The following is an 11,447-nucleotide window of genomic DNA, read 5'->3' as shown; positions in this document are numbered from 1 at the left end:
CGAAATTCTTTATCATGCTCCGCAAAGCAGGTAGTGAAAGAGGAACCTCCCTTGTTCCTTCCAGCCGACGATATTCTCGAAGTGCAGCTGCAGCATTACTGTTGTTTTGATACTAGTGCTTCACCAATAATGACCCGCTCCTATTGTCCAAGCTCATATTGACATGTTAAAAAGTGCACTATGACTGGGTTAGGTGACTGAGACTATGAATTACAATGACTGATCACGCATCTGGTGGCCATAGTTGGCACCGCACGGTGCCGCGGTGACACTTGAAATCATGTACCCGAAACTCTGGACATTACTTGCTCGGTAATTAGTTTCCATGTTATAACGTTTTAAATAGGGAAACTTTAATTATAACCACCCGGTAAAAAGTGGACAGGAATTTTAGGGAGGTCTGAGGAAACCACGAGCTGAATTGCAATTACGCACTCCTTTGAGGTACCGACAGTACAGATCCAGAACAAATTCCTTTCTTTACATGTAGATCTCTGGGTCTGGGAGAATTTCATTGGTCAGCGTGGAATGACATAGTATGGTTCAAATGGCTCTGAGCACTATGGGACTTCACTTCTGAGGTCATTAGTCCCCTAGAACTTTGAACTACTTAAACCTAACTAACCTAAGGACATCACACACATCCATGAACGAGGTAGGATTCGAACCTGCGACCGTAGTGGTCGCGCGGTCCCAAACTGTAGCGCCTAGAACCGCTCGGCAACCCCGGCCGGTATGACATAATAGTTTTGGAAAATGATTGAGAAGTGGGAGGACGCTCCAGGATAATTGCCACTTGGCATTGGATGACTGTTTATGAGAGGCTCTGACTGGCTTTCGAAGAAGAGGCGAAAGTTACGAGCGAAAACAGGAGGAACCAAGGAAACACTTTGTCTGATGCTAGTGAGAGAACGATTGCTGCTTGCAGAAATCTGTGTGAAAAATAGTCATTTCACTTTGCAGCTCCACCGTTAGGCAGCTTTTCGGGATTCACAGGCATGTGATATTCACCGCCGATAGCAGGACTGGTTGACAGCATGACTATGCTGTTGAAAAATGGTAAGAGCTTCAATGAGCTTTTGCGTGTATAGGTCGCAATATACTCCGTAAGCGTTAGCGTGTTAGTGAGCTGGAGGAAGATTCCCTTCTGGGATGAATAATTTTAAGGACTTAAATTTTGGCAATCACTGTCGTCACACCGCAGAAATCGATCAGCGTGCTACTAACGTAGTAAACTACCTGTCGGTTTCTTGTCTTTAATCTCTTTCAGCCTTAGTGCTTCACGTTCTTGTGATAATTTGTCAGTGAATATGATGTTATTAAACATGTTTGTGTTATACTTCAGTGCAACTACTCCACTCTTTTTGTGTGAGTATTTATAATAGGCAGTAGAACTTCAGTAACTTGGTCTTTTATTACGTACGTATATCACCTGGTCACTAAATTATAATACAGTCGCTACTAGACCACAAATTTGAAATATGTAGGACAATAATTTAGCGTTAACTGAAAGTTCTTGCAAATGAAATGATAGTTTACTCGCTTACTCCGTATGCTCGTAACTCCTTTAACAACCTGTAATGGGGCACCGTGTGAAATGATTTCCGAAAATCAAGAAATATGGAATCAGCTTGTTGGCCTCCATCCATTGTTCGCAGAATGTCATATGAGAAAAGAGTAAATGAGTTTCGCACGAGCGATCCTTTCTACAACTATGCTGATTCATGGACATAAGCTTCTCAGTCTCAAGGAAGTTTATATTATTCTAACAGAGAATGTGTTAAAGGATTCTGCAACAAACTGAAGTTATGGATATAGATCTATAATTTTGCGTGTCCGTTTTTTTACCCTTCTTATATACTGTAGTCAGTTGGGACTTTTTGTGCTGCGCGAGACATTCAATATAACAGCAGGATAGGTAACGAGTCGCTGCCGTAGAGTACTCTTTGTAAAACCTAACTGGGATTCCATCAGGACCTGGTGGTTTATTTGCTTTCTAATCTTTGAGGCAGGAAGTCTCTCATTGTAGGACATTAAGGAGATGGGACCTGGTTAATTTGAAAGTACCAGAAGTTTTTGAGAGTTCCACAGGGAGCAATACACAGTGGTTGATTAGAGTAAGGGAAAGGAATAGAGTAGATGACGAGTGGGTAGCATTAAGAAATGAAATAATGAAGGCAGCAGAAAATAGTTAACAAGACAAGGCCTAGTAGAAAACCTTGGATACCACAAAATTGGTGACAGGAGAAAATACAAAAATGCGCCGAATAAAGCAGGTCAAAGTGAATACAAACGTCTAAAGAATGACATTGACAGGAAGTTTAAAATGGCTAAGCATGAATGGCTAGATGGCGAACTTAAAGAATTAGAAGCATATTTCACTAGGTGAAAGATAAAGACCGCTTACAATAAAAGTAAATAGGCCTTTGGGTAAAAGAGAAGCAGCTGTTTGAATGACAAGATTTCAGATGGAAAACTGCTCCTAAGCAAAGAAGGGAAACCTGGGAGGATTATTTGGAGGATCTATATGAGGGAGATATAATTAAAGGTAATATTACAGAAATGGAAGTAGACGTACATGAAGATGAAATGGGAGGTATTATACTGCGAGAAGAATTTGACAGTGCGCTGAAAGACCTTAGCCGTAACAAGGCCCCGAGAGTAGACGTTATTCCGCCAGAACTACTGATAACTTCCACCTGGTGTGGAGGATATACAAGACATCTTAAATATCCTCAGATTTTAAGAAGACCGTAATAATTCCAATTTCAAAGAAAGCAGTTGCTGACAGGTTTGAAATTTACTGAACTATCACTTTAATAAGTCATGGTTGCGAGATATTAACACGAATTCCTTACCGAAAAATGGAAAAACTCGTAGAAGCCGACCTGGGGGAAGATCAGGTTGGATTTCGGAGATATGTAGGAACACGTGACGTAATACCGACCATACGACTTATCTTAGAAGATAGATTATGGAAATGCAAACCTACGTTTATTGCATTTGTACTCTTAGAGAAAGCTTTGGACAACGTTGACTAGAATATTCTTTGAAATTATGAAATTAGCAATTGTAAAACACAGGAAGCGAAAGGCTTTTTACAACTTTACAGAAACCAGACGGGAGTTACAAGAGTCGAGGAGCATGAAAGGGAAGCAGTTGTTGAGAAGGGAGTGGGACAGGGTTGTAGCCTATCCCCGATGTTATTCAATCTGTACATTGAAAAGCAGAAATGGAGATCAATGAAAAATTTGTAGTTGGAATTAAAGTTCAGGGAAGCGAAAAAAATATGAAGTTTGCCGATGACATTGTAATTCTGTCGCAGACAGCTAACGACTTGGAAGAACAGTTGAACGGAATGGATAGTGTCTTGAAAGGAGGATATAAGATGAACATCAACAAAAAAAAATCAAGGATAATGGAAAGTAGTCGAATTAAATCAGATGATGCTAAGGGAATCAGCGTAGGAAACTAAACACTTAAACTAGTAGATGAGATTCAGTATTTTAGCAGAAAGACAAATGATGATGACTGAAGTAGAGAGGATGCAAAACTTAGACTGGAAATGGCAGGAAAATAAATACTGAAGAAAAGAAATTCGTTAACATCGAATATGGGTTTAAGTGTCAGGAAGTCTTTTCTGAAAGTATTTGTATGGAGAGTAGCCATGTATGGCTGTGAAACATGGACGGTAAACAGTTTGGACTAAAACAGAATAGAAGATTTCGAAATGCGATGCTGCAGAAGAATGATTAATATTAGATGGGTAGGTCAAGTAAGTAATCAGGAGATACTGAACAGAATTGTGAATGCAGGTAATTTGCGGCACAAATTGACGAAAAGAAAGGATCGTCTAATAGGAGATATTATGAGTCATCCAGAGATAAACTTAATACTGGAGGAAAGCGCGGGGGATTAAAAACCGTAGAGGGAGACCAAGAGATAAATACAGCAAACAGATTCAGAAGGCTGTAGGTTGTAGTAATTTTTCAGAGATGAAGAGATTCGCACAGGATAGAGTAGCACGGAGGGATGCATCATACCAGCCTTCGGACTGAAGGCCACAATAACGACATGTACATGGTTCGACGAATGATTTGTGGAACGCATTATCACGATCTCCAATAGGACTGACGGAAGGTATGAATGAAAATACCGAGGAAAATGGCTTCAGTTTGTCTTATTTTAAAAAAAGTTGTCAAGGAGAACCTCATAGTTGGGTCACTAAAGAGCACTGAAAAAAGACAAGGAGAAGACCCAGTAATACTATCCATCAAGAACATTTGGAAGGCAAGAGTCAAGCGAATATCAGGCAGTAAGTACTTATTGAGAAAAGGGAAAGTACCGTGCAGAAGGTACACATTTGAGTCGCTGTGTCTGTTCTTCCTTCCAGAAGATTTTATCGACTATATGACACGATATTCACTTGAGCTACGCTCGCTTTGAAGGAAGAAAACGCTTTTTGAAATTAAAGACGCCATGCCATTTTATGCTATGGAACGGAGGATTAGAAAGGTGGTACGTAATTTCAATTAAAAGGAAAGTAATTGTAGGGACTGCCTGAAGGGTAAGCCCTAAACACAAGTTATGCTGGCTCCAAAGAAATTAAAGCAGCTCGCAGCCAGTGACCTTCTAGGTCTCCTGCCCAGACAAAGACAGGGTTTTTGTAATGTTTTCGTTGTTATAGAAATAACTTAAAAATTCTTGTCGCACGCGACAGTGGGTAGAGGAACAGCAATGGCTGTTTCGAAATCATTCGAGAGGGATTTCTTGACACAGGTGGGTCAACTGGAAAGGGTTACTTCGGATAATGGCCCACAGTTTCGATCGCACCGATAGGAGGAAATGTTAAAAAAAGCATAGGATTAGATCCATTTTCATTTCATCCTACAGACCTGCATCCAACCCTGGAGGACGTGTTATGCGCGATTTAGGAAGTCTGTGTAGGATTTATTGCTAGAAACAGCACACGAGCTGGGACGTTTCCTTGCCGGACTTCCAGGTTGTCATGAATGAGTTGACACACGTCTCCACCAAGCTCCCGGCTGTCAGGGTACTGAAGAATCGACAATTGCGAGATCGGACGACAGTAGCGGACTACCAGCTCAAAGAAAATGAACGGCACGAAAACACTGTCAAAAAGGCGCCAATCCATCTCAGACCCGCAGCCATGGAAAGAAGACTGCAGCAGACAAGAAGGCGAGGATTAGACAAGCGCCAATCCATCTCAGACCCGCAGCCATGGAAAGAAGACTGCAGCAGACAAGAAGGCGAGGATTAGACATTTCTACTTAGGACGTAAGCTGGTGGTACGTTCTCATCGTCTTTCGAACAAACAAAGAGCGGTACGCCAGAAATTATTTTCGGTCTATGTATGACCCATGATAATTCGCAGAACAGGTCTACAGAAAGCGTTGGAATTGGAATCGATGAAAACAGGAAATTCAGTTGCTTTTCACCATATCAACAATGTCAAGGTCTTCACGGAATAAGAAAGAATTTGTGTATGGAACAAACAAACGCAGAATTTCAACGCAAGCAGCAGGAAGTCGGCCTCGCATAATGGATCAAAAGTATATGTCATATTTTCTTTTATATCGTGGAGCTCATTTGGAAAACATTAGGTTGGATAAATTATTTCGGAGACCAAGAAAAAAGTAGTAATTCAAAGCAGTAGTGATTATTATCTTACACTTCTGTGATGATTTATTCTCTCATGGTTGTTTTTCATGCAGTAATTAAAATATTCATCGTCACTAATACAATGATATCGTTATAAAAAGTGTCGTGGTGTTGTAAAGGAAACGAACCGTTACTGCATGAGATTAGTAACCTGTTTTCATTTGAGAAAGAGAAATGGGGTTTCCAAGACGATTATGAAGACCGGAGAAGTAAGTGGAAGACAACAGACGAGGGAAGGTCTGGGTTATCTTTTTTTATAACTTGATATAATATGGGAAAGCTGTCTGCTACAAAACTATCGAGGACGATTATAGGGTTGATGTTTCATAGGGCTGTTCTTAGGACGGAGGGATGTAATGTTGATGTTTGTACTATTAACGTCCACGGCGTAATAGCATCTGGACACGGGTAAACAGCATGGTGACACAATGTGGGTGGGGGGGGGGGTTCGCCGAGGAGAGTGTGAGCCATAGAGGGGAACGAAAGAGGAGTTATGTAGGTCGCGCGACAGATGCTGGATGATCCATCAGCCAGAAATTACGGTATAAACGTACATATAACAATTTAAATAAAGGGCGGATTGTGTTTTAATGACTTAAGTAGATAAATAAAACGCCATTACCGTAAGAGCGAAAAGTATTGTCTGTCTGCGTTTCGGCTGTCCTTATTGTGACTTTCTTTAAGGAAAAATCAATACCTAGTCCGAGAGAAAGAATGCTTGAGGATTAGTATGGGGAAGGATAAGCGGACAAAAGTTTAGGGTAATCTCTTGTCGTTGGGGTGGGAAACTGCTCCTAAACGAGGAAGAATCAGCAGTGATCAACGGCAAGAGGATGTACAAGACATTGGAAACTACTCCATTAAAGACACATAGCGAGTATCCACAGGACATGTGGCCTGTGGTTGGAAAAGTGTCATGATGATCTCTCCATTGGCAAGAGATTCCGGAATGGTCCCACGTTCGGATTTCCGCGAGGGGATTACCAAGGAGTAGTTGACCATGAGAAAGAGATTGAATAACCAAAGGAGGGATAACGTTCTATGAGTCGTGGCGTTGCATTTCAGAAGCTTGAACGTGGTAGGGAAGCTAAAAAATCTTAAAATGGTAATGCAAAGGCTCAGTCTACATATAGTAGGGGTCAGCGAAGGGAAATGGAAAGGAAACAAGGATTTATAGTTACATGAGCACGGGGTAATATCAGCAGCAGAAAATTGTACAACAGGAGCAGGATTCGTTATGAATAGGAAAGTAGGCCAAAGAGTTTGTTACTGTGAACAGTACAGTAATAGGATTGTTCTTATCAGAATCGACAGCAAACCAACACCGATAGCGATAGTTCAGGTATGCATGTAGATGAAGAGATAGAGAAGGTATATGAGGACATTGAAAGGATAATAGAGTAGGTAAAGGATGATGAAAATCCAATAGACATGGGGGACTGGAATGCAGTTGCTGAGGAAAGAGTAGAAGAAGAGATTGCAGGAGAATGTAAGCTATGGATATGGAATGAGAGATGAGAAAGAGAAATTGAGTTCTGTAATACATTTCAGCTAGTAATAGCGACTAATTTATTCAAGAATCACAGGAGGAGGAGGTAAACTTGTAAAAGGCCGAGGCATAAGGGAAGATTTTAGGAGATTGTTTAGGAAGAATCAATACGCAACGGTGCGAGTATTAAGGAATGTAGAGATACGTTTGAGGTTCTCTACGGCTGTAGATACAGCAATGAGGAATAGCACAGTAGCCAGTATAGTCGAAGAGGAATGGACATCTTTAAAAAGAGCGATCACAGATGCTGGAAAGGTAAAACATTGGTACAAAGAATGTAGCTGCGAAGAAACCATTGATGACAGAATAAATAATTCATTTGATCGATGAAAGAGGAAAGTTCAAAAATGTTCAGGGAAATTGAGGAATACAGAAATAAAAGTTCCTGCGTAATGACATAAATAAGAAGTGCAGAGAAGCTAAGACGGAATGGCTGTATGAAAAATGTGAAGAACTCTAAACGATTGTCGGAAGAACTGACTAAGCTGCAGCGAATTGACGCATGGTGCAGGGAATGGCAATTGAATCTCAATGTAGAAAACTGTAAGGTGCTGCGAATACAAAGAGAGATAGATCCATTATCAAATAGCTACCAAATAGCAGGTCAGCAACTGGAAGCATTAGGAGTGATTTAAAATGGAATGATCAGATAAAGTTGATCGTTGGTAAAGCAGATGCCAGACTGAGATTCATTGGAAGAATCTTAAGGAAATGCAATCCGAAAACAAAGGAAGTAGGTTACAGTAGGCTTGTTCGCCCACTGCTTGAATACTGCTCAGCAGTGTGGGATCCGTACCAGATAGGGTTGATAGAAGAGATAGAGAAGATCCAACGGAGAGCAGTGTGCTACGTTACAGGATCATTTAGTAATCTCGAAATCGTTACGGAGATGATAGATAAAGTCCAGTGGAAGACTCTGCAGGAGAGACGCTCAGTAGCTCGGAACGGGCATTTGTTAAAGTTTCGAGAATATACCTCCGCCGAGGAGTCAAGCAGTATATTGCTCCCTCCTACGTATATCTCGCGAAGAGACCATGAGGATAAAATCAGAGAGATTAGAGCCCACACAGAAGCATACCAACAATCCTTCTTTCCACGAACAATACGAGACTGGAATAGAAGGGAGAACCGATAGAGGTACTCAAGGTACCCTCCTGCCCACACCGTCAGGTAGCTTGCGGAGTATGGATGTAGATGTAGAAGCTTATAAGAAAGTCAAAAAATTAAAAGCAAGGGTAGTAACATAGTGTGTGCAACGGGACTTCCTGAAACCTTCTATGAGGGGGACGATTTGGCTAATGTGATAGAAGAAGAAACAGGAGGCGATTTAGAAGAGATAGGGTATTTAGTATTAGAATCAGAATTTGAGATCTTTGGAGAATTTAAGATAAAAAAGTAGAAAGGATAGATAACACTCCATCAGTATTTATTAAATCATGGGTGGGCGGGGGGGGGGGGTAAGTTGCAACAAAACGGCTATTCACGTTGGTGTGTTGAATATATGAGTCTGGCGAGATACCATCTGACTTTCGGAAAAACATCTCACACAATTCCGAAGACTGCAAGACCTGTCAGGTGCGAGAATTTTCGCACAGTTACCTTAACAGCTCATGTATCCAAGTTGCTAAGAAAAATAATATATAGAAAAAGGGGAAAACAAATTAAGGAACTGTTAGATGGCGATCGGTTTGGTTTTATTAAAGGTAAAGGTACCACGGAGGCAATTCTGACGTGGCGATTGATAATGGAACCAAGAATGAAGAAAAATCAAGACACATTCATAGGATTTGTCGACCTGGAAATCCACATGCCTTGCCAGTGTAGATACTTTCAAGGCTGGAATAATAAAAACCAAGAAAAGTTAACTTACACATGCTCTACCCTACTTGAGTACAAAGCAAAGAAAGCTCATGTGAGACTCTTAGAAATGGCTGCTGTCATATCACCTGTACGCTAGGAACGAAATCACTGTTGGAACTTTGTGGGCGGACAGTGTATATTCCGGCTACAGACTGTGCCAGTGGCGGATACAGGATGTTGGTTTCGAAGGCGCTTGACTCAGCTGAGGCGGGCTTTATCAACACTAAAAAAACTAAAAAAAAGCATACAATTTATTTTATTCTGCTTATTTATCGTATGTCGAGTGCCCTCGGGTGACTTTTTCCAAATTCTTAAATGAATTGACAGGTTGTAGGGTGTCAGATACATCAACATGACTACCGTCTATTTCGTACAAAGGTACGATTTTAGTAGCACATGCAAAGAGAATGTGCTCTCCACACTACGAGATGGCACTGCAAATGTTGCGAGAATTTGTAAAGTAAATTTTATTTTTGGGAAAATCTCATTTGTCTCCTGGAGTGAATATGCTGCTGTTTGGAGCAGACATAGCTTATCTCTCATGTCCAAAGCTCCTTCCTAAGAGTTATGTCTCCCAATAGCAAGAGAGGATGAGGCAACTGGCTTCTATAAACAGGTGTAGCTGTCACTACTGAGACCAGATTTTGTGTTTTTACCGTGGAACTTCGTACAAGGATGAGCAGGTCGAGAACTAAAGAGTGCTCCACTCTCTAAAAGCTACTCCTCAGCTGTCCTAATACAAAATCTACGAAAGAAAGAACACATTCAGTAAAATAAAATATGACGTGACATTATTCTCGAGCTGGAAATAACGTAACAGAAGAGAAAGAAATGATGCATCTAGCATAAAACATTTGTATGTGCACTCTAAGACAGAAAAAAGAAGCACCAAGAAGGAATTATTCGAATGGGACGGAAATAGATCAATGTGATTTACATGTGGAAACAAACAAATGGCTGCAATTTCAGAAAAATTGAATAATTTGTTCAAGAGAAAGAGGCTCACAAATGCTCACGAGCAACTTGTTGCAATTCAGTAATGCGTTGCAACAAGTTGCTCGGTTTGACATCCATGCAGTTCATTAACATAGTTGTTGGATGTCCTTCAGAGGGATATGGTGCCTGATTCCGTCCAACTGGTGCGCTGGATCGTTAAAATCCGGAAATGCTTGGAGAGCCCTGCCCACAATCTCCCAAACGTTTTCAGTTGCGGGGATGCTCGGCGACCTTACTGGCCAAGGTAGCGTTTGACAAGCAGGAAGACATGCGGTATACACTCACACCATGTGCAGGTGGGTATTATTTTGTTGATACGTAAGCCCCCCCCCACCCCAAAAGAACCATGGACCTTGCCGTTGGTGGGGAGGCTTGCGTGCCCCAGCGATACTGACAGCCGTACGGTAAGTTGCAGGGGCAACAGTCTGGATGATTGACTGATCTGGTCTTGTAACACTAACCAAAACGGCCTTGCTGTGCTGGTACTGCGAACGGCGAAAAGCAATGGGAAACTACAGTCGTAATTTTTCCCGAGGGCATGCAGGTTTACTGTATGATTAAATGATGATGGCGTCCTCTTGGGTAAAATACTACGGAGGTAAAATAGTCCACCATTCGGATCTCCGGGCGGGGACTACTCAGGAGGACGTCGTGATCAGGAGAAAGAAAACTGGCATACTATGGATCGGAGCGTGGAATATCAGAACTCTTAATCGAGCAGGTACGTTAGAAAATTTAAAAAGGGAAATGGATAGGTTAAAGTTAGATTTAGTAGGCATTAGTGAAGTTCGATGGCAGGAGCAACAAGACTTTTGATCAGGCGAATACAGGGATATAAAAACAAAATCAAATAGGGGTAATGCAGGAGTCGGTTTAATAAAGAATTAAAATATAGGAGTGCGGGTGAGCTACTACAAACAGCATAGTGAACGCATTATTGTGGCCAAGATAGAGACGAAGCCCATGCCTACTACAGTAGAACAAGATCATATGCAACCAGCTCTGCAGATGACGAAGAAATTGAAGAAGTGTATGATGAAATAAAAGAAATTATTCAGATAGTGAAGGGAGACGAATATTTAATAGTAATGGGTGACTGGAATTCAAAAATGGTTCAAATGGCTCTGAACACTATGGGACTAAACTTCTAATGTCATCAGTCCCCTACAACTTAGTACTACTTAAACCTAACTAACCTAAGGACATCACACACATCCATGCCCGAGGCAGGATTCGAACCTGCGACCGTAGCGGTCACGCGGTTCAAGACTGTAACGCCTAGAACCGCTCGGTCACACCGGCCGGCGACTGGAATTCGGTAGTAGGAAAAGGCGAGAGAAGGAAACGTAGTAGGTGAATA

The sequence above is a fragment of the Schistocerca piceifrons genome, chromosome 3 (assembly GCF_021461385.2).
Source record: "Schistocerca piceifrons isolate TAMUIC-IGC-003096 chromosome 3, iqSchPice1.1, whole genome shotgun sequence".
Classification (NCBI taxonomy): domain Eukaryota; kingdom Metazoa; phylum Arthropoda; class Insecta; order Orthoptera; family Acrididae; genus Schistocerca; species Schistocerca piceifrons.
The sequence above is the reverse complement of the archived record's forward strand: the minus strand, read 5'-3'. Positions refer to the sequence as shown.